The sequence below is a fragment of the Dipodomys spectabilis genome, unplaced genomic scaffold (genome assembly GCF_019054845.1).
Source record: "Dipodomys spectabilis isolate Male_0828 unplaced genomic scaffold, ASM1905484v1 ptg000258l, whole genome shotgun sequence".
In the NCBI taxonomy this organism is placed as follows: Eukaryota; Metazoa; Chordata; class Mammalia; order Rodentia; family Heteromyidae; genus Dipodomys; species Dipodomys spectabilis.
In genome coordinates this window covers 717,686-742,794 of record NW_024870935.1, presented here as the reverse complement: position 1 = coordinate 742,794, position 25,109 = coordinate 717,686, and positions in this window count along the sequence as shown.

Below are 25,109 nucleotides of genomic sequence, written 5' to 3'. Positions count from 1 at the left end.
GCACTTCAGCCCTTCAACAGGTGTTTACTGAGTGCCTGCTGCCTGCCAGACTATAATATGTACCAGCCCAGAACACAGACTCCAAGAAAACACATAGACATGGGTGTGTGGGTTTTGTCCTCACGGAATTTCAAGCATCACTATTCTCTACCAGTGCTTCCAAGAACAGGGATTTGACCTGGATATACAAAATAAAATCTGGTCACGCCTACTGCACAGGACAGAAGCAGTGATAAGCTAATAAACCAGCCTTCTGAGAAACCGGATGGAGGGAAGAAGCCTTCATGTTAACACTTGCCCATGCCTACTGTGTAAATACTCCCATGCTAGCTAACAATTGTTTGACAACAGACTGGAAAAGTCTCAAATCCTTAATCATCGGTTTCCATAAGGTGGTAGGAACCAGTCCCAGGTAAGTGTTTTTCGTTTCCTTATTCTAAGAAGCACTAACGGCTACATTCAGATGAGAGTTCCTCAAATGAGTGTTCTCATTCTCATCTGAGTCCTTCTAAGGAGTCTACAGTGACCTTGTACCATGTCCTCAAGTGTGCATCAGGAAATAGCCATGGTAATTACAGACTGGTTCCCTACCCTGCAATCAGAAATGCCCAATCACACTCAAGAGTGTCTCCAGGAGACTGAAATGCCATTTTATGAGACAAAAATCACAGAACTCACAAAAACAAACACAAAACTTGAAATTCTTTCAACCTCATGCATTAATTAAAAGGAAAGAAGGAAGAGGAGGAAGGGAGAGAGGGAGGAAAAAAAGGATGGAGAAAGGGAATGGGGAGGGCTCAGGGAAGGGAGCAAGTTAAGAAGGAAGGAAAGAAGAAAGAGAAAAGAGGGAAAGAGAAAGGAAGGAAGGGATGGAGGGAAAAGGATGGAGGGTAAAAGGCAGACAACATGATTAAGAAATAATGTCATAGTAGAAAATTGGAAAGAAAAAAACCACAAGGTCAAAAGAGAGAAGTTCTGTGTCCACAGGTCCTTCATGTCGTAAACAGCTCTCACTGAATAAACAAACACAGCTAGTTGAGGGCAACCAACTTCTCATGAGCACTTGGTGATCCCAGAGCTCCTTACAAAACAGAAAAGTATTTGCTATTACACAAAATATTCCAGGCCAAAGGACATGCTCTGTTTGATTTTGCTTAGCATAGAGTGCAACTGAGAGAGCGCAAAACTTGTGAGAAGCTACATAGACAAGACAGTGCCCTGCAGAGGTAGGACCTGCCCATCCCATCTTGGGTCAGACACACTCTGGGTGGATTGGCCACCACCACCATAAAGATTTTCTCTACCCAGAGCCAACATCTCATTAGAATGGATGGGGAGCAGATTGCTTGACTGAAGCAGCTATCTGCTTCACTGAGAGCATGGAAAAACCAATCAATATTCACCCGCTAAAGAAGTCCATGAATTAGATTTCTCTTGCATCCCATACTGGATTAAGATTTAACGCTTCTGATCAGGCCTACAGTTCTCCAAGTGTGTGGCTCTTCTTCCAGGTTTATTCCAAATCTTTAGGTTGCTGGTCTCCTCATAGTCTTTTATTTGCTCTGATAGACATAAAACCTCTAACAAGTAGCATGATTGAAATAGAGGGGCATTGCCCTGAGCTCATGTAGCTAGAAACAGTTTCAAGAAGGCAACAAGGAAAGATCTAGGGGGAAAAATAGCTAGAAAAAAATCCCAAAGGTCAAGGACAGAGGCTGCCATTCATTGGTTAAGCATCTGACATGTATTCACTCCAATTTTCTGAACAACCCCTCCCCAAGGGAAACTTTGTTACCCAAACTGGTTTTATGATAAAGATACCCAAGCAAGGCCACACAGTCAGTAAGTGGTAGAGGCCAGGTCTAGAAAACAGATCCTAAGACTATACTTCCTGGCAGGTTATTAGTGACAAAAAACCACAGGCTCTGGGAGTCTGCCTGTAAGGATTCAAATCCCACCTTTCCCAGCTTCATGACCATGATCGCTTCATCTGATCAAAGACCTCAACTGCAGAACCTGTAAAATGGAAGATGAATACACTGAACCAACAAAACAACTTGGGAGTACCATGTGCAATAATCTTACGGGACATGCATAGCCCATAATTAGCTCTGGAGACCTGAGCTGGTAGTTGTATTAGCGTGGCAATGCCACCATGGTTCCCGCTCCCATACACGCGGTTGCCTCTCTCTCGAAGGAAGGCACACTGTATGGTAAAAAATGCCAAGGCTGGGCTGGGAAGGTGGCTCAGTGGTAGAGCGCTTGCCTTGCATGCCTGAGGCCCTGGGTTCGATTCCTCAGCACCACATAAGCAAAAAAAAAAAAAAAAAATGCCAAGGCTGCTCCCCTTTTCACAACGACCACGGGCTCTTCACTCTCGCTGGAGTGCAGAGTTCCTGCAACAGAGTCCTGGGAGAGGAGACTACATCCCGACGCAGAGCTGCCTTGCACAGGCAAGCTTTGAATTCCCTGGGAGATGGGCTCAATTGGGCCCTGGCAGAGACCTGCCTTGGGGGTGGCAGGCACAGAACTATTCCCAGCCGCTGTGCTTCACATCCTCGCCCCAGCACAAAAGAGAAGGATGAGTGACACCTCAAACAACTTTGGAGAGTCTAACAACAATTTTCAACTTCAAACAGGCCACACATAAAAGTTGAAGACTTTTGCTACAAACCCAACCACTGGGAAATCACTGCCTGGCTGACATTAATTCCCCAGACACTATGAAGCCGTTACTGAAACTGCTACTTTTTTTTTTTTCCCCCTAATTCCAAGTCCTTTAACATTTCAATCTAGGGCATGGGCGATGTGGAGCAAATCCAGGTCAGGTCCTGCTTTAATCCCCAAACTGAGTATCAGTGTTAGCTCCACAAGGAATTAAGGCCCAGAGGTGAGAGTAGGGAGGATGAAGGGCAAGAGGAAATTACTTAGATCTTACTCGACTGTCCCTTCTTCATCATTTAGGTCACTATGATTGTTGTTAGTACTTCTTAATCCTTTAAAATTTTAACCCTGCGTTATATTTCTATGGCATTTTGGAGTTCATAGAGCAGATTTCTGTCATTGTCTTTTGATTGATTGCTCTGTAAGAACTAGACAAGTTTACGAATGATGGGGTTCAGGGTAACAAGGAATCTCTGTGAGAGGAGCGAACTCACGAGAAGGTGTTAACTGTGGCACTGGTGCCAGATAAAGTCGCAATCTGACTTCCAGATTACCAGATTTCTGGATTTCATAATGGAAAAGACTTCTGGGTGCCAGTGCCTCAAGCCTGCACTCCTGGCTAATCAGGAGGCTGAGTTCTTCCAGACCAGTTCATCTCCACAGAGCAGGGCTGAAGGTATGCCTTAAGTGGTGGAGCACCAGCTGAGAAAGCAGAAAGCCCTGAGTTCAATGTCAGGAACACCAAAAAAAAGAAGAAGAAGAAGAAGTAACATTATTGCAATGGATACTGGAGCAGAGGCAAAAATCCTAATTTTAGAAGTGATTTCAGTCTACTTGGAAAATTATCAGCTACTTAGGTAATAAAGCTACAGCGAGGAACAGGTGAGAAACACTTAAATACAGGTTCATTTAGGAGCATCCCTGTTGAAAATTCTACACTGAAAACTTTTTAGGGGACACAGAAGCATTGTCTTAGCATTTTTAGACAAACCTGACATAGACCTATTGTTTAAAAAAAATCACACAAGGCAGGAAGACATCAAGTAAACGTAGAATTTACCTGTGGTCCTGCTACTCAGACAAAATATTGTTAATGTCTGATCTCGGAGGCTGTTGGTTACTGCAGAGCTGTAAGTATATACATACTGTACATATGCATATAAGAAAGCATATTATACACATCAATCTGTAAACCTACTTTTTTATATGATATGGACAAATTAGAATGCCTATAAAAATAAGATTGGTAAGTCACTGAATACCATTCAGTTATATACGTGAGCCATTCTAAGGAATACACTTTCTCCTCTTGTCTTGTCTCCTCTCCTCCCTTCCCCTCTTCCTCTTCCTTCTCCTCCTCTTTTCTTTCCTTCTTTCCGTCCTCCCTCTCTCCCTTTCTTTTTTCCTTCCCTGCCTCCCTCCCCTACCCCTACCTTTTTCTCTCCCTCATTTCCTCCCTTCTTTTCCTTTTTTTTCCTATGCTGGGAATTGAATCCAGGATCTGGCACATGTTAGGCAATGATGTCAGTATCACCAGTAGTCTATGATCATATAAGCGGATTTCATCTCTTTCCTTATTAACAATGATTTGATGTTCATCTTTATGTGTACATCTTGTACATTTAATATCTCTTTAGTGTAAATTCCTAGAAATGAGATTTCTCTGGCTGACTCATGTAGATGACTTATTACTAATTGCCAAATGAATTTGCTGAGGAGTTCCTTTCCAAATTTGAAGTCTCAGATAGCTGGATGTGGGTAAAACTCTCTGTCTTAAATTCTTATTCCCCAGAACTGAAGAAAGAAGTCAAGGTAGGGAGAAGGTAGGCTAGGAAAGCTTCTTTATGCTGAGATTCTATATGTATAAGTCACACATCATTGTTGAGATCAGTGTTGCCTGTCTACCTTGAAGCCCGAGGACTTGGAAACTCAGAAGCCGGGTAAAATTCTCAGGGAAAGAGAGAAGTTTAAGCTCCAACATCAAAAGGTGAGCATTCCCAGAGTCATAAAATGCCCTGTCACCCTGGAGGCAAGTAACAAAAGAAGGGTAAAAAGGAGGAATTTTATCTGCTTAAAATCTTTGCTTTCAATGCCACCATTCGTGTGTCCTGTTCTCCTGAACGCCCATTAAAACCTGGCACTCAGCGTGCTGTGGTGCCAATTCATGCTCCATAAACATCAGCACCTGCTTCAGGGTCCTAGGCTGGCCTCCCCCCCAACAGGGCTGAAATTTCATGAATTAAGGTTTGAGAAACAGGTGAGTTTTGTACTTCTCCCAGGTCTTAAAGTAAGAAACATCAGCCAGAAGCTGTGAGGGGGAAGCCAGCCAAGGTGTGTGTTTGCTGGAAATCAAACTGGGTGGGGTGGGGAGGAGGCTGTGGGGCCGGGGGAGAGGCTCGGGGGTATTTCTTCACCATCTGTTTCAGTCTCCAATGTGTCTTGATAGATGGTTTTCCCTTCGAACTCATTAGCCACCTCATCCCTCTCCAGAGCTGGGTTCCTTGAAATATGGTTCTCTCATTTGAATGGTCATGACTAAGTGCACTGGAACCCACGTAAAGGCATTGTAGAAGCACTAAATTGGGAACATACAATGCAGCATGTTCCAAGTGCCAAACTATAGCAAAAGAAAGTTGAAGTGATTAAAACCGTTTAATGCATCAAACATGCATTCAGGAAGGTAAAGAGAAAGAGTAACTTTTTCCAGTGCAACATCAGCCCTGTTCCGGATATTTCTGCCGAACTGGGAAGAGGTCATGGCCGAGAGAAAGTGAAATAATTGATGAAGACCGGAAGGAAAATGCCCTTGATCTTGAAGCTATGACTTCATTTCTACAAGTCAGTGATAGACTATGAAGTCAGAAAGTCAAGTGTTCCCTCTGCCTTTGACACAATTCCACTATGTGCATATGAGCCCATCAGAGCTCCCTCTGGACAGCCAGCAACATAGCTTGGGATCTGGATCATGTTTTCAAATAGCCTTATTATTCCTGTTATGAAGTGGACACTCTGGTATTTGGCCTGGAACTTTTTGTTCCACACCCATTGTGGGTGGGTGATTTATAATTTGCTGTCCACTTTGTTATAGCTCTTTGAGCCATTTCAAAGCCTCAAGTTAGAGCTGATGGTCACTCCATCAAGACACACACACACACACACACACACACACACACACACACACACACACACACACACACACACACACACACACACACACACACACACACACACACACACACACACACACACACACACACACACACACACACAGCTATCACCCAGTAAATTCATATCACAGACTGATAATAGTACTGGAAAAGTACCTTTCTTAAATTTCAGGTTGTCTATTCTTTCTTCCTTCCTCCCTCCCTTCCTCATTCCCCCTCTGCCTTCCTCTCCCCTTCCTTTGTTTCTCTCTCTCACTCTCTCTCTCCCTTCCATATCTCCCTCATTTCCTCCTTATCTTCTGTTTTTTCCCCTTGCTTATTCTTTCACTCCCTTATCATTTTATAATTTTCCTTCTTTTCCCTTTCCTTCTCCATTTCCCTTTCTCATTTCTTCTCTCCTATCTCAGTATCTATAATCAGGGAAATGAATAATTGGCTTCATATCTGATTCTGCCTGTGACATCCTCTCTTGTTTTGGATAATGCTAAAAACCTTCAGGAGAAAATGTTCTTTGTGCAGCGACTGTCCTAGTGCTGCTATCTCTTGTTAAGTGAGAAGCAGCTTCTCAGCAGCTACAGCCAGCGAATATAAAGATGAACAAAAATGAAATGATACTGAAATATACACACTTCTTAAAAAATCCACATGTCCATTCATAAGTGAATAAAAAGGTCTGTGTTCCTTTGATCTGTAGGTCTCGAACTCACATAGGGAGTCTATCACAGTGGGCAGGTGAGGGATAAGTCCTGATGTTTCTAAGTCTAGTTGATTAATTCCTGCCTGGAGAAAACAGTGGTGAGGACAGGGCCTGTTGCCAACTCACCAGTTAATCCCTTTGTGAGTTTCAGGAAGATCCAAAAGGGGACTACCTTCTGCCCAAGACATTGGCTGGGAATGTTCTAAACTATTGGATCAAACCCTACCTGAAGCTTCTGGCACTTTCAACTACTCCTTTTATCTATGTATGAGGTTAGTTGTATTTTCTACCACTTAGAGATAATACTGATATTCACAGTTATATGCACTATTTAATATCTTTGGAAAATAAGTTACTCTACTCAGGTAAATGTTTCACTTAACAGAAACTTGATCTAAACAGTTATAAAAATCTGTTTAAACTGTTTTTGATGGAATTATAATGACTTAAGAATTATGCCAAAGAGCTTGAAAAGGTGCTCCCATAATCCTAAATTTTCTTCCATGGGTCTGTATCTCTCTGACATCTTCAAGAATGAATGATGTGAGTCTGATGTTGTCTATGATGCTAAATGTTTCTGGATGCTGAGCTTTCTTAAAAAGCTGCTTTTCACAGCTTTCCAGATATGTTTCTGACTTCCAGAATTAGCTGTGTGTGAAGAATGCCATGCCAGAATTTAATAGCTCTTCTTTCCACATAATTTATTGATTATAAACTTGTTATATGCTAGGAAATCACACAACCAAACTTTTCAAAATTGTGTTTAAAATGAGTGGGTACTAAGTTAAGTGCCATACCAGGCAGCCACTATGAATTGAAAGACACATTCCAGTTTCAGAGATGTGAAGCTGTGAAAATCTTTTCACCTTAGAATCATGAAAAGAGGATAATTTGAGAATAAAAGGCAAATTTGTTATAAAGAGAAGTTGATATGTACCGTTTTTGTCTGTTCCTCCTGCTGTAACAAAACACAGGAAACAGGGTAATTTATAAAGAGCAGAAATTTCTCATAGTTCAGAGGCTAGAGGTCAGAGATCAAGGCATTTGCAGGTTAGATGTTTCAGGAATGTGCCAGGTGCTGCTTCCAACATGATCCTTTGTTGTGTCCCCATAAGAAAGCAATGTAGAAGGAAAAAGGGCCGAGCTAGTACCTTCTAGAACTTTATAAGGTGTTAATCCCTTCCCATAGGGCTATGCCATCTACTTCATCTTCTGCTGCTTTCCATTTCTTCTTCCTTCCATCTGGGATCATTTTCCTTCTGCCTGAATAGTTTTAATTTAATTTAATTGCAATGTCTAATTACTTGCAGTGAATTTGCTCATATTTTGTTTGTTGAAAAAAATATTTCCTGTTCCTCACTGAAGAATTTTTGCTGGATGTAGAATTACAGATTGCCAAATTATTGTCCAGTGAGAACTTTTATGATACAATCCAGGATGTTCTGGCCCTACTAATTCTTCATGAAAAGATTGTTGTTACTACAATTGGTTTTTTTTTGAAGGTCAAGTGCTTTGTCTTCTGGCAATGTTTCAGATGTCTTTCTTTCTCATTTTTTCCTCATAGATTAAATAAGATATATGTTTATGCACTTTGCTTTTAGACTTGCTTCAGGTTAAGCTTCTTGAATCTGCCGGTTAGGCTTTTATTATTTTTGAAAAATATTTGACTGTTACTTATTCAAATATTTATTTTTGACTTCTTGCTGTCATTGCTCAAAAATTCCAACTGCATATTTTATCTCTTTATTATTTTCTATATGGCCATTGGGGTCTGTTTCATTCTCTCTTCCCCATTCTGCTTTAATTTGGATGTCATCCACTGCTCAGTCTTTGAGTTAATGACTTATGATTTCTTCCATGCCTAATTTTATGTTTGAAAATTGTATTTGAGGCTCTAGAACATCTATTTGTCTCTTCTTACATACTACAATTCTTGGCTGAAATGATAAAATTCCTCATCTTATTATCCACCTTGTCCTCTGTCCCTGTTTTCTCTAGCATACCAATCATAATTAATTTAAACTATTCTTCAGTAAACTCCAATATCTAGATTATCTGCAGGTCTACTTTGGTTTTGTTCCTTGAACTACTGCTCACATTTTCTGCCTCTCTAGTGTGAATAATTTCACTCTATCTTTAATTGTGTGATAAAAGAACTGTACAGTCTTTCTATGGTGCCTTTTCCTATTGGGTTCTTCCCTCTGTTAGACACAGGAGGAGCAAGCACTTACGACCCTGTCAAGAAGTTGTTGGGTTGGGTTAGACATAACTGAAGTTCAGTTCAGTTCCCGAGTTGTGACCTTCCCAGGCTTTTGACTGGAAGGAAGCCCTGAGGTCACCATCCCAACTCAGAAAGTTGAAACTCTCCGACCTTATATAAGTGGAAGATGCCTTGAGGAAGAGATTGGTTATCTAACTTATCTGGGCTTCCTTCTAGTAGAAGTGTGTTCTGTGTAAACCTACATAGTAACCAATGGACTATGGTTTGCTTGAAACTCCAGTAGTTTTAAACAGAAAGGCCTATGCTCTGGGAACTTCCCAAGGCTCAAGTAAATGAATTCCCCTGGTCATGCTATAAAGACCATAAGAAGGGGCTGGCAAGGTGGCTCAGTGGTAGAGCGCTTGCCTTGCACGCATGAGGCCCTGGGTTCGATCCCTCAGCACCACATAAGCAAAAAGAAAAAAAAAGCTGGAAGTGGCGCTGTGCTCAAGTAGTAGAGTGCTAGCCTTGAGCTGAAGGACAGCGCCCAGGCCCAGAGTTCAGGCCCCACAACCGGACCCCCCCCCCCCAAAAAAAGACCACAAGAAGGAGGGGGTTCCCTCTTCCATTTTCTCCTTGCACAAGTGTTTGTTTTTTCCTCAAACCCACAAAGTTTCCCTTCTGCTTTCCAGTTTATCATGCCAGATCTTTTTCATCTTAACTGTTAAGATTTTTTTTAACCTTTTACAGATATACTTTACCTACTATACAAATCAACTATTGAAAGCAGGCAATTAGATGGTTTTTGGTGTAGTGTTTTAAGATGTATTTATTACTTCACAAAGAAACCCAGTACCATATAATTGCTGTCCCTACTCTTCTCAAACTCAGCTCTAAACAGCCACTAATTTATTTTCTATTTCATACATTTCCCTAGCTTAGTCATTTAAAATGATTTCATGGTCTTTCATGATTGGCTTCATTTACTTGGCCTAATAGTTTTAGTGGTATATTTTCTGTTGATACACAGTAATTGTGTATATTTATGACACAATAATTGTGCATATTTATGACTATACTCTTGTATTTGAAACAACGTGCATTGACGAGATCAAGGTAATTGATATCTACCACCACCAACATTGATCAGTTCTTTGTGATGAGAATCTTCAATTTCCTTTCTTATAGTTATGCTGAAATACACTACAAATCATTATCAACCTCAATGCCCAACCATGCTGTAGACTATTAAAATTTATTCCTCCTAACAGGGTGTAGTGGCACACACCTGCCCCAGCACTCAGAGGCTAAGGCAGGTGGCCTGCAAGCTGGAAGTCAACTTGGATTAGCTTGGACTAGCAACCAAGACCTTGTCTTAAAAAATCAAACCCAAGATAAGGATTCAAATGTTTTCTCTTTCTTGTGATTGTTTCTAACTATTTATAAGATGATTTATTTGTGGCTTTGAATGTCCCTCCCCCATGGTACCGTCCCTTTTGGTATAATTTGTGCAGGGGAAGGGAAAAAATAAATTGTTTAAATAGGGATACAGGTGGACCCATTGCAACAATGAGATGTACAAGATGTTATGTCAAAAAATGAACTTTACAACTTTGGCCGGGGCGGGGAGTGGGATGAGGTGGGGGGGGGGGGGGGAGATGGGAAGGGATGAGAAGGGATGGGAAGGGGAAACAAAGGAGGAGGCAACAATGCTTGGTAAGAAATGTACTCTTACCTTGCCCAGGTAATTGTAACCCCTCTGCACAGTATTTTCACAAAAATATATATATATATATATATATATATATATATATGTATATATATGAATATATATGAATGGGAAAAAATCAAACCAATCAAGAAACAAAAAGAAAAAAAGAGAAAGAAAAGTTATTCCTCTAATTCAACTGTACTCATTTCCACTCTCTCTCCATCCCCCCTCTCCATTCTCTCTCCATCCTCTCCTCTGCTACTTCCACAAGACCAACTTCAACTTGTAAGACACCACATGTAAGTGAGAGCATGTGGTATTTGTCCCTCCATACCTGGTTTATTTCACTTAGCATAATTTGGAGCTCCATGTATGTTGCAATACACAATGGTTCATTTCTTCATGGCTGGATAATATTCTGCTCTGTACATATATCACATTTTCTTTATCTATCCACAGAGGGGATACCTAAGTTGATTCCATAGCTCAGCTATTGGGAATAGTGCTGCAATAAATACTGGGGACAGTTGTGGCCTGGTGTGTCAATTTCCTTCCCCTTTGGATATTTACTCAGTAGTGGAATTTCTGGATCATATATGAGTTCTATGTCTGTTAGTTTTAGCATCATGAGATGCCTCAACCATAAAACTTCTACTTTGTCTTTCCTTCATAAAATCCATCCATTTAGCTTATATCCAATCTAGAATCTGCAGAGAGCTTCTAGTTGAGAAAACTATCAGTGATTGTGGACCTCTCCCAAAATTTTACCGTATCAAGTTCCTTTTGCTGCTATGATCTTTTTGGTGGTTAACTGGAGGTAAGAAGCTCATGGATGTTCCTACCTAGGCTGGCTTCAAACCACAATCCTTAGATCTCAGCCTCCTGAGTAGCTAGGATCACAGGTATGAGCCACAGGTACCTTGTTTCTTCTGATACAAGGTTTTGCTATGTATCCAAGACTAATTATGAACCTTCTATGAACCTTCATAGGTTGGACTTGAACTCATGATCCTTCTGCCTCAGCTTCCCAAGTACTAGGATTACAAGTGGTACGACATCCCTTTTGCTGGGTTGATGCAATATTTTTGCCCATGGCATTTACAGTTACAGCCTATCTTAAGTGGGAGTCCATATATAATGTCTCTTGATATATAAACATGTGAGGTAGGACACAGAATTGTCTCCACTTTGCAAAGGTGTCTGGGGTTTCAATGAGTTTGACTGGTTCATGCAACTTGTAAATGTCTAGGCGGAACCCAAACCAAGATGTTCATTCGCCAAAACTTTATTCTTGCAATCATAATAACATCCTTTTAAAAACTAGGGTAGTTTTAGGAGGTTCAAAAAATATGGCTGGCCAGGCACTGGTGGCTCAAGCCTATAATTCTAGCTACTTGGGAGGAGGCTAAGATGTGAGGATCGCAATTTGAAGCCTGCACTTCCAAGCTTGCAGGGGCTCAAAAGTCCATAGGACTGATCTCCAATTAACCTCAGAAAACCAGAAATAGAGCTGTGGTTCAAAGTGTTAGAGCACTAGCCTTGAGCACAAAAGCTCAAGGATAGTGCCCAGGCCCTGTGTTCAAGCCCTACAAATGACCACCACTACCAACAACAACAGACTGGGGCCTAGTGTTCCTTTCAGAGATACTGAAGAGTACATCCAATGTCACATATATGTGAAAAACTGGTAATGCTCTAGAGGTAGATATTATGCAGAGGAAAACTATATGCAGTAAGTTGCGTATATCATGACTCACTATGTTGCATGTGAATGTCTTCACTAATTTATGCTATTTGCACATGGCCATGTTTTCTCTAAAGGCTGATACCACATAAAACCAACATCAACAAAAATAGAGTTAAAAATACAAATTTAGGGAGGGCGGGTAGAAAAAAAATACAAATTTATCTTTAGCTGTACAAAGGTGTTTCACCTCAATGTGTTCATTTATGAGTACAATGCCTCTTCATCAATGCCACCCCTTCCATCGCTCCCCCCATCGATCCCACTCCCACATATCCCCTCAAATTACCTACTTCCATAACTCCCATAGGTACACAGAACATTGACTGTATCTACACCTATCCATCCATCTCCTTCTCCTTCGGCCCCTCCACTCTCACGCAAAACATGTATCAGCTTTCTGGTATCCATTTGGTTAAGGTGTTAATTGCTTGACGGGGTTACACTATGAAATCTCAACCTTGTGTATACCATACTTTGGTCAGTTTGATTGGGTATGTACGCATATGGCTCCGTATGTGTTTTCATGTATGTGAATATTTTCTATTTAATGTCCACATTAGAGAGTACACATAAATAAGAAAACCAAATACATACAAGTACACTGTTATTCAAGTACACTGTGTCACAAATTTCCTTTTGACTTCTATGAGATGCTCAGACCATATCTAAAAGCCTCAGCTAGGAAGAGGAATCTGAATGTCGACAGGAACTAGCATTTATCCAGATCACCGTGCTATGTCTGCATTTCTCCAAGCAACCCTCAAACATCTGGCTGTCTGTCCCAAGGGTATGCCATTAGATCTCTAGCTTAACTTGATTGCCAATGTAGTTTTCTCTAGTGAGTGAAAGATGGGAGAGAGAGACAAAGGAAAGGGGACAAAGTGCAAGGATTAAAGAGGTGAAAACTGATGAAAGCAATCGAGGCAGAAGAATGGCTAAGACTTCATGAATTTTTGGACATTAAGAAGTTTTTGTGACCTTGGAGAAATGTCACCAAAATTCTAATCTTCACAGCCATGCAATATTTGACTTCCCTTTTCAAGACCTCTGTGAAGGTCAAGATTCCCTCTAAGCTGTCCCTTCCTGTCTGTTGCCCCTAGGCTCACCATTCATCAGGAAATAACCAGAAGCCATTGAGGAGAGGCTTCTATATGTCCTCCCGCATCGCTAGGACGGCTGGGAGGTGGTGAACTTCATTTTCTTCTTTTTCTGTGGCTTGTGAGTATAGCTCTCCACTTGTGTAGAGCCAATGAATGGTAAATACCAAGTCCTTGACTTTCTTAGACCTGTGGGACTGGTATAGGAAAGAAAATCAAAGGGCTCTCAATAGTTCTATGCTCCTTTCTTAAGCTGACCTCTCCTCTCTGTTTGGAGTTCTATTGCCTGGTGTACAGAGAAGTAATAAAACATGGCAGAGTACATCGCAAGGTTAAGATGTCATACATCCACTTTGGGGTATTTTATGAAATGGAGTGTTGAGACTCAGAATCAGCCTGAAGCCTCCAATCTGAGACCCTTGCCCTTCTTTTACTTAAGCTATTGCCCTCACAGCTTGTGAATTTCATCTTCTCTAGGAACAGACAGAGCACAATGAGTCATGTTGTTTTTGTTGAAGTCTTAGCATATTAATTGACTAAACACGTGGTCCTGATGAAATCCCATCATCACAGCAAGCTTCGGTTTTCTCTTCTGCAAAAGGAGAACCAAAAGGATGGTCCATCTCATAGGGCTATTTTGAAGGCTAAATAGAAAAGTACTATAAATCCCTTAGCACTGTACCTTAATAAATAATCACAAAGGTCACTTGATGCAGTATTACTATGCGTGCATGTATACATTATATCCTTGGAGAAAGAGGCCAAAGAAGTTTCATCAAATATTTGAGTAATGTACATACATGTGCATACATCAGCATATGTAAGTGCATGTATAAAAATAAAGTTAAATAATTGACTTCCTCTGACACCTATTACAAGACATGTTTATTCTGTCACATGGAGCTTGACCTATGGAGAACAAGCAAGCCCAGCCCTAGAGAGAGTTAAGCCATTGGGATTCAAACAAGCAAAGCCAGCTAAAATAAGAAGCAACAGGTCCTGAAATTTTCTTCTGCTTCTGTCTAAATGCTATGGGTCTCTAGCTTCCTGGATTATACCTCATTTATATGCTTCTACTTTGGCCATTTGTTTCTCTTTTCCAGAATGTGCCATAGTGTCTTTCTCAGGGAATATGGGGTACTGAGGCTTGAATTCATGGCCTAGGAATTGTCCCTTAGCTTTTGAGCTCAAGGTTGGTGCTCTACCACTTGAGTCACTCCACTTCCAGGTTTTTGATGGAGAATAGAGTCTCATAGACTTTCCTGCCGAGGCTGGCTTCGAACTATGATCCTCAGATATAAGCCTTCTGAGTAGCTAGGATTACATGCATGGGCCACCAGCACCAGGCATATTTTTAAATGGTGAAAACCTTCTATAACTGGTACCCAAGCCACCTTTCTGGTACCAACTCTTCCTGCAAGCTGGCTGGGGTTTCGCTCTTGCTGAGGCCTTGGGCACAATGAACACCAGTGGGCTCTTAGTTCAGCCTCATTCCATTCTCCTCCAAGCCTCCCTGCTTCCTCGCTTGGTGTTCTTCCCACGGTATCCCAGACTCCTCCCCATATGCACATCTGTCATCAACTTCTTTGGTCCCACAATTGTGCTGTCTTTTTTCAATAAACTTGCATTGCATTATGAAATTAACATTCCCCAAACCCACAAGCAGGCATGCCCACACCCATGAAAGCACAGACCTTTACATTTGACAACTAGTTGCTGTAGAGTTTCAACCAAGAAAAAGAAAACAGAAATACAGACTTTTTTTAAAAGACATCTTTGTTTCTATTCTATACCACAGGGTCAATACAACAGGTAAAGCCAGATCACAATGATTTTAAACTTTGCTTTTGATCATGGGACCCTTTCAGAAAGTTATGAAAGCTAAGAATGCCTTTCCTTAGGAAATGCCCCAATACACAGAACTTCGCATATTTCACTTGAGAAGCTGAGGATGAGTCCCATATGGACTTAGATATTCAGGAGGCTGAGATCTGAAGATCACAGTTCAAAGCCAGCCAGCCCAGGCAAACAAATCCAAGAGACTCTTATCTCCAATTTAACTACCAAAAAGCTGGAAGTAGAGTTGTGGCTCAAATTATAGAGCAAAATAGCCAAGGAAGAGTATGAGGCCCCAAGTTTAAACTCTGGTACTGGCATACACATAAAGCATCAACTAACAAAGAGGTTAATTTAGAACTATGGTAGGTAAATAACAACTCACATGTTTATTGAGCTCCTGTTACACGCACAATACTTCTTATACAATGCCTGCCAATTTAGATGTCAACTATTTGTATTTTGTGGATGAAGAACCTGGGGCTCAAAGAAATTAAAGAGCTTATATTAAAGCCATTTAGCTGGTAAACAACCGAGCTAGGATTTGGTCTAATTCATGGGCTTTTCTGATTCATCTCTGCCGTTTAGTCTTTGGACCTCAAACAGCCTCACAGTGAGTACTACCACCTATCCAATACCATTTTATACTGAGTGGCCTCACAGCAAGGTTCCAGATCATTTATACAGTTGATTTAAATTCCAAGACTTGGCTTAATGCCAGGCGATTAGATTCAGCTGCAGGTAATTCTCTATTATCTGTGGTTATCAACAATGCCGGACAGCATCATTCAGATGTAGAGTTGGTCACTGGAACCTGCCAGGCCACAGTTCCCTGTGTCCTGGTTTGGGATTTTCCTAGACCCCTGTTTCAGTAAGGCTTTGATGTATTTTCAATGCCTATTGTCCTTTACAAAGAGAGTGTGCACCAACATAGCCTGACACATCTTTGAAGATGGTCACACATCAGTCAACATTTGTGATATGCAATCACCATAGGATTTGTTTTCTAATTCTAACTATTTCTAATTGAGGAAGGAAGTTCACACAGTGGGAAAATATGTTACCCTTTGCTTCATTTCCTTTCCTTTTGGAGGAGGGAGAGTTATTCATGTGTGTCTTGAATACAATAAGAAATCACACACGCTATTATCAGAATGTTCTCAGAAATATTATTTTGAGCTTTTAGTCGCATAGCTAGATTCCACTGTAATTCTCACTTGGCAAAAGCAGACTATTAATAGGATTCCAACATTTTCTTTTCTAGTGGACCCCCGAGAAGTCTCTTTTGCCATGTGAGTGAAGGGCAGATCAGATCTTGACATGACACATTGATTAAGTTTCCAAAACAGTAACTTTGCTAAATAAATCATTTCAGCACTTGATTGTTATTTATACATGCAAATCTGGTTTTCATTTGTCGAACTCGGACAGGAGGGAAGCTACTAATCTCATCAAAAGCTGAATATTTTCCATTTGGGGAACAGCACAAAGTTCACAATCACATAACCTGAACTCTGCCATGGATGGGTAAACCAAACACCTCCCTAATCTATTCTGTACACCAGAGGCACTGAGGGGCCACTCCTGTGAGTTTGCAAGGTGAGTCCTCAATCAGGACAATGACTCCTTGCCTCTCCTCTTACCATTATGTCATCTGTTTGCAATGATCACATACCATTGGAAGAAAGTAAGGAAAGGTAAGAAAAGATGGATTGCTGAACTAGCAGTTAACTAGTAATCTCAACTCCAAATTAATGAGAAGAACTACATTTGTAAAGGGGTTTCTGCTCCTAGCAAGAAACCGGATTATATGTAGAAGAAGCCCTTTTGCTCAAGGCTGGTGCTCTACCATTTCAGCCATACCTCCAATTTCAGCTTTATGCTAGTTAATTGGGGATAAAAGTCTCCCACACTTTCTTGCCTGAGCTAACTTCAGACCTCAATCCTCACCAGTGCCAGCCTTTATAATTCTCTTTTATGTGCAAGTAACCATAGCTAACTTCTATCACCATTGTGGCAAGATGGGTTCTCTGTTCTCTTCATTTCTTCTAACCCTCTTTACCTCCCTTTTGGTGAGAAGATGTCAGTTGGGCTGTGGGAGTTTCTGAGTTTGTCAATGCCTCATTGATTCTCTGATACCCTGGGAATCCACTGATAGAAGCTTCTTGTCGCAAGCAAGGAAGGTATTAACCTCCAATGGGACTCACTGTGGGGTTCACTGAGAACCTGAAAGAGGGAAGTCCAAAGACAACTCAAGGCCCACAAAAGACAACCTGAGAGAAGTGGAATCCAAATTCTGGATCCAAATTCTTCATCATTGGCCTTGCAATACTGTGTCTCATGAACTGAGGGACCCAGCCTCTGTGCCCTCAGGCCATTACTGGGTTTGACAAAACCACATGGCTTACTACATGGCTTACTACAGTCCGTGGCTTTTCTTCTCAGACAGCTCTGACCTCACAGTCTGAGGCTCAGAGAAGAGCAAAGACGTGGACAGACATCACTGGGTGGGACGGTGAAGGAGACAGACACTGCATGTCTCAATCAAACTTTGGCTCAGGGTTGGTCTTATTTCCATGTTTGACCAAAGATCTTGTTTTTGCATAAAAGGAAGATTGTCCTTTCCTGACAGACAAGTCTTTGGCAAGTGGACAGTGTTTGTTTTTTGTGGGCAACTGTCCACCTTTAGAAAAACATCAAACTGTGGTACTGTGGCTCCCAGGTGGCCGCAGAGCTTCTGTACGTGTGGGGAGATGGATGGCGGAGGAGCTTTGAGTTTTTGCAGGCAGCTGAAGTGGAAGAGAGCCAGGTAATTTTTCAGTAAGGACCGAAGATGGAGGATGCTTGGGGACCCTCTTGGGCTGTGAGATTTGGGGCTTCAGAGCAGAGTCTTCTCATCTTCCTTACCCTTGTGTGGTCTTTTTATTTTCTGCTTGATTTTACATTGCTACTTTCAGTTTAATTTGTTCCAGTTCTAACAGGATTATGCTTTTAGTACCAAGCTTGTGATGATTAATGTGTACTAATTGTTTTACCTTTGAATTGGGAGCTATCTAGGCAAAAAAATTTCCCTTTTGTTAGAGGCAGGGCCGATAACACAGGAATCCCAGCGGGAACTTGCGCTGCTTCAGGTTGATGCAAGGAGGGAGATTAAAGTGAGTGGGGAAACTAGCTTCCCTTTTGATTGCGCCCCGATGGAAATCGTGTTGTCCCACACATCGTATTAACTATTCTAGTGGCTTAAGAAATAAAACCAGCCCAAGCAGTTAAGAGGCCATAATGAGAACCTTTACTGCTATGGGGCTTGCTTTTGTCATATAATAGAATGCAGGGCTATGATTTGTCACTAATTTTCATCTCTGTTGTCTGGCTCAGGCAAGAGACTGGGCACCCTCCTTCTGTCCACTGATTCTCAGGTGAGGTAGAAGATGGAGGCAGGAGAAGGGGAAGAGTGGAAGAGTGGAAGAGTGGGGAAGCGACACAGTGGGAGATGGCCCCTTGCTAGGAAGAAACCTTGAGATCTCTTTCTTCTGAGTGTTTACAAATCACGTTCTTACAAAGAGAAAGTTACAAACAGCTTTGGGAATTTTTTGACAGCATATTTAACTTAATTTTAAATAGCTGTAAGTTTCATCATATTAGCATTTTTCCAGTATTATCCCCAATTTAACATGAACTACTGCCATTAAAGAAAAGGATGGAGGGAGGGAGAAAAGGAAACACAAAGAAAGGTAAAGATGAGCAACTGTGCAATTGTATGAGGTTTCTTTTTTCCACAGCATAATTAGAGTGTCAGCTGTCACTCAACACGGTTGAATGACACATGCTAGCCAGCTGCTTTGGAACTGGCAGCATGTCAGAGGTATCTGGAGATGTCTTTGTGGAAAGTACTAGTCCCTGGGCTCCAAACTCACTCCACAGCCCTTTATGCAATTTTCCCAACCAATTTAAGTCTAAGGAAGGGGACTCCGATTTTGTTTAAATTTTCAAAATATCCTACATGATTTTTTAACAGACTGTCCAATACCAGCCGCGAAGAACAGGCAGGGAAGTTGGGTTATTTTTTAAAACATTCACCAGAGAGGGTGATTTCTGAGAACTGTGGTCATGTTCTGATGCTGGGCTTAGTAGGAGACAGAAAAGAGAAAAGAAGCAGGAAAAGAATTTAAAAGACCTTCCTGCAGAGTTCTCTTCAAAACCAAGGAAAAATAATTTCCCAAACATTTCCCACGGGAATTCTTAATTATAGAAGGAACAAAGGATATCCAAGATACATCTATGGTACCCTTAATTTAGATATACTAGTTGTAAAAAAAGGAAATGTCATCCACAAACCAAAATGAGACACATTGTTTATTGGTTTGCTAGACAAATTAGGGGCTGTGAATTTAGTTTGGCAAAAATTACACAAAACACATTTTGTCCGTAGATAAGAGGCCAAGACTAGGATAGAAACTTGTCCTGATTTTCCTAGGGACTCTTTTTGCTTTAAAATTGATGAGTAGGACTGAATGTCTTACATCCTGAGTATCTGCTGAGATGGAGGTACGCCAGGAGCAATTATCCACCCCACCCAGGACGGCGCAGAACCCTACTAGAAATAGTGGCTCATTTCTACAGACACACTAGTCAATTCACATTAACAGCCCCATCTGTGTTGATCTTGACCTGAACTGGCTGCCTGTTATTCTGAAGATGAGGGCACTGCCCGCATTGATGGACTACTCCATTAGGATTCTTCTTAGCTGTATGACTATGAGGAGGCGGGTGTAGGTAGGGCAAGTATGTCCCTGGAAGTATGTCTTTGAAGGTACGTTCTCTGCTCAGACTCCCTCTCCACCTTTCTTCCTCCACTCCATCTTCCCTACTCTATCTCCTTGAGCAGCCTTTCCTACTGCATGCTCCTACCACTATAATATAATGTTCTGCTTCACCTCAGGCCCCAAGGGATACAGCCAGCTGACCTCAAACTGAAACCTCTGAAAGCAAGAGCCCAAAAGAAACTTTTCCCTCTTTGTCTTTCTTAGGTATTTTGTCACAGTGGTGGAAAGTTGATTAATACATGGTGTGAGGAGAAAGCTCTTCGTGCCTCTCTTCCTCTCCTCCCTGCTCTGGACACTGTAGACAGAGATACAATAATGGTATCTCCCATCTAGAGGAGATGACATGAAGAGAGACAAATACTGAGAATCCAGGGATGAAGGGATAGAAAAATCTGGGTCATGGATATGTATTCAAACTGCCTATCTCATGGATTTATTACGTGGTGAGATAATGCCTATCCCAATTCTGAAAAACACAGCTACTCAGAGAGCCAATCAAAGAATACCACCATTCCATGGGCTGTTTACACTGAGTTAACCTGGGATTGTTTATAAATTCTTCACTGAGTTAATTTGGGAATGCGTTAAGTTGGGAATGTTTATAAACTTTATAACAGTTTGGTGGAACCAGTTTTGGTCTGTTCAACCTAATAATACAAAAATTTGGATGTTGTAAAATTTCATTTTCTATTTATTACTTTTGATGCAATTACAAAAGTATGCTATGTTAGATACTCACATAAAATTAGCTGGTTCTTTGTCATAGATGATTTAAGATAGATTGCGTAAAGCCATGGTTTGTCAAATTACAATCTGAAGGCCAAATGCAATACAATGTCTGCTCATATAATAAAGTTTTATTGGAACACAATCATATCTTGTGCTTTCATACTACCAATAGATGTGTTCATACTACAATGGCAAAGCTAAGTGACCTTCATAGAGACCTTGAGCATCATTGGTCCCTCAGTCTAAAAGTTGCACCATCTGGCTCTTTATAGAAAATAAAAACAAATTTTTTATAATTGATCATTTTACCCATATATTCTTTAGTTATTTTAGCCATTATATTCTTTTAGTTTCGGTTTGAAGCTATCCTAAATGACATATAGTTATTTCACTTTTCTAGATCTCATCTATAAAATGGGGGATGGAGTTAATATACATAGAAAGTTGTTATGAAAACGTGTGCCCTATGGTAAGCATATAACATGTAAGAGTTCCCTTCTGCCTCCCGGCCACTACCTTGTGATTAAACAGCTACTGTGTTAGGGGCCAAGAGTTTCTACTGAACAAACCATGGGGGGGACAGCGTTCTACTAATTCATTTCCCCACTATCTGTCAGTGGGGAAAATTCCATCTTCAGCTAGAAGTTTGGCCCAGGGTTTGAGAATAATCCATGGATAGCAGCCAATGGTTCCATTTCAGGATAAACTACAAGGTTTTTAATATTGCCTGGCTCAACGTTTTGAGAACCTGACATTAGGAACCTTGTGAGCAGACAGGAGTATGACTTGAGAACCTCATTTTGGCATTTTAATATTTAACGGAGGACTCCTTGTGTTCTCATGTGCTCTATTTCAAGGCTTTACATTCTTGAACTCTAACTGGTAACAGGAAACCAATGTGATTTTTTTTTCTTTTTAGGAAAGCTAACAATGACTTCAGATGTGTGTGTTTGTTATCAGATTTAGAGCACTTGTCACATTTTGGCCTGAAGGCAGGCCAAGGGAGGGTTTGACAAAAAAATACCCAAGCAATGTCTTCATTGCTTTCTCTCTTCTAATTAAAATGTAATTCATCTTATAGATTGCAGAGCATTTTGCAGTTGTGGTTACAAACATGAGGTCATTTTCCCCTGCCTATATGACCACAGTGAATTTTTAAAGTTTGTAGCATTTGGTGACAACAGACAAATAGCTATGGAAATCCAAGCGTGAGCTCAAATTCTTTCCAGGATTTTCCCATTATTCCTCAGCAGGGGGTAAAAATGAGTATACCTCTGATGGTGCAGTGCCAGGACTGCTGCATGCCCTGCCCGGAGGCTAACGTGTGAGCCCCAGCCAAACAGGTCAGCTAAGCAGGTAATAGAGGGGTTCTGACAGAGACAGAGTCTCTTGGGCCTGAGTCTGCACATGGGTTTTGTTAACCTTGCCTGTAATAGACAGCAAGTAAGTTACTTAACCTCCCTGAATTTCACCTTCCTCACCTGTAAAAAGAAAAAACTCATATGTTAGAATGCAATTCAAACAACAAAGTGTAAAAATGCATAGTATAGTCCCTATGACTTAAAAAAGTGAGTGAACACATTGTTTCCAACTGTTCGTATTTCTTTCAAAACTCAACCTAAGAAGCTCAAGGTGAACTGGTACCAAGTTCCAGAGGTGGTTCCAGCTCTAAACAATTACTGTCATCAAATGCTACTGCTTGGTTAAAAAAATGAATGAAACAGTCTGATATAAAACCACCAATCAAGGCACATTGTTATTCTATGAGAAAGCACATGGACATGTTGGTCCAACAAGAATGGTTGAAAAGATGTATTCTGTTCCCTCCTATAATGTGAGTAAGGAAAGGTGTTGTCTCAGTTACTGCTGGTGGTCATCTCGTGACCACAAGGAAAGCTATTTGGAGAGAAAGCTGAGATGCAGAACAAGAATCAGGAAAATCATAGAGAAATGGAACTGGGTCCTAACGGCACCCCTTCTGGATCTCCTTTCTTCAGAGTTCCTGTTAAAGTAACAATGAATTTCTCAACCACTTGAGAATAGGTTTATATTTTTGTGGGGTTTTTTTCCCAATATGTAGTAAAAATCATTCCAACTGATAAGATCTCTGGAAATGTTGGCTATTACTTCTTAGATCCTATCCAGAAGTGTCTTTCTACTTGTGTTTTGGATCTCAAGAAACCTAAGAAAGAGATTAAAGAATAATATAATTTCTTTATTTAACAATTAATTTAAGTTTGGCATTTTACATGTATGTGTTCAACACATACAAAACTGTTATCAAAAATACAAAATGAAGGCTCACAGAGTTTAGGTGATTTCCTTAGGTTTAACAGCTAACTTGTAGCAGAGCCAAGAATTTAAACCCTGGTGTGGATCCATAGACTATGATTCTACCATGAGTCATTTCTGGCTGCCTCTCTCCACCAGGATCTTTGCCGCAGAGCCATCTTCTCACTAAGCTCATCCCATACTGTATCATGGATGGGGAGAACAGCCCTCTACCCTCTCTATCAGTACTGAGTATCTTACAAGCATGAGGTAATACAAAAGAGTCCTTAAGATGTCCATCAATTATCAATCACATTAGACAAATAGCTGTATTCAATTTTTCTCCCAAATTATCTACTTTAAAAATAAGATTAAAAACTAAGAATGATTACTGAGAGTATTCTAGATATTTATAGGAACTATGATGTTTACTGTGTGCAGAAACAGAGGGTGACCAGGAGAAAGTAAGTGCTAAAACACAAGAGGCCTCTACCCAAGGAAGAGAGATGAGGACTGAAGCCAGCTTACTCTTGCCTGAGGAGATCAGGCCAGGGGATGCCTGAATGTCCCTGTCAGGAAACAGCTCTAACTTTCTTCTTCCTTTGGCCCAGTGGTTCTCAAACCAACCAATCAGTAATGAAGGCTTGTCAAAGTCCAGGTTGTTTGATCTCACAACCTGATGCAACAGCCTGGCCTGGTGCCCGAGGATGAGCTTCTCTAGCCAGTCCCCAGCTGGTGCCCGTGCAGCAGGGGCACCACATCAGTCAAGCCATACATAGAAACTAACACCAGGCAGTATCTCTTTTACATGGAGGGCCTTCGCCTAACTCTTACTTCACTCCTTAAAGTCTCAGCACTTGAGTCTTTCTCTTCATTCTGCTAGTACCTTTGTATGAATAGCAATGGGGTTTCCTAGGCTTTTGTAAACCTTCCTCAGGATGGCCCTGATTCCCAGTTCCTGATGCCAACAGCTCGACTCTGATGATACTAATCTAGGTTGGTAATAATATTTTTGGTGGTCTTGGGGTTTGAATATAACACTTAATAAGTTGGCACTCTAACTTGAATCATACCTCCAGTCTTGTTGTTCACTGTGTGTGTGTGTGTGTGCGCACGTGCGTGTGTGTGCGCGTGCGTGCGTGTGTGTGTGTGTGTGTGTATGTGTGTGTGTATTCTGGTCCTGGGGCTTGAATTTAGTATTTTGGTAGTTAAATGAAGAATCTCATGGACTTTCCTACCTGGTCTGGTACTGAATCGTGGTTCTCAGACCTCAGCCTTGTGAGTGGTGAGGATTATAGAAGTGAGAACCTCCTGAGACTCTCTAGATGGAAAGTTTAGTCTCAACATTCATTAGAGTTAAGCTCTGGTCAGATCAAACATCTCCAAGATTTTTGTCCTTAGCAATGTTTATCTCTAATTAAAAAAAAGTATTTATGAAATGCCTACCTTTGAAAATGTCCAATGTTCAAAAAAATGAGGTGCATGTTCACTTCCATGTAAAGACTGGCCTTTCTTTGTTTAATACATTAAAGCTCTTTAATTGCATGGGGGCCAGAGCAGGAAGATCATTAATCTGAGGACAGCTGGGGCTAAACCACAATTTCCAGGCCAATGAGGGCTACATAACAGGGCCATATCTCAAAAAGCAACAAAATAAAATAATCAAAGCAGAAAAACTTCATGCTTCTGGCTTACGCTTACTATCCAGCAAATGACTTTTTGCTTCCCAGAGCATGGGCCATGTGCTGCCCGTGGTTTGTGGGTGCTTTCATGTGGCACTCCAACATGACATTTTACTGTGTTGCTCAGGGAAGAAGTTCTTTTCTAAATCCCTTTCAAAAACCCATCGGAAGCATCAAGAAAAACACCTTGGTCTGGCATTTATTCATCATGCCAATTTCCTCTTCTACTGCTTTCTTTTTAAATACTAGAGAGAAGGCCACAGGCTCAGTCCTGCAAATAGATGAACAATGGATATCAAGTAATTCTTGATAGTCATTTGGGAAATGCGGATAAGTGAACTGTATTGTCCCTTGTACCAACCCTCCAGACTAGAACAAACCCTGAATTGTATTTCTTTTTTCTATTTGTCACTAGCGGAAATAAATGCAAGGTAGAATCCATAATTCAACAAAAAACAAACTGTCTTCAGAGGGAGCTGTTTCTC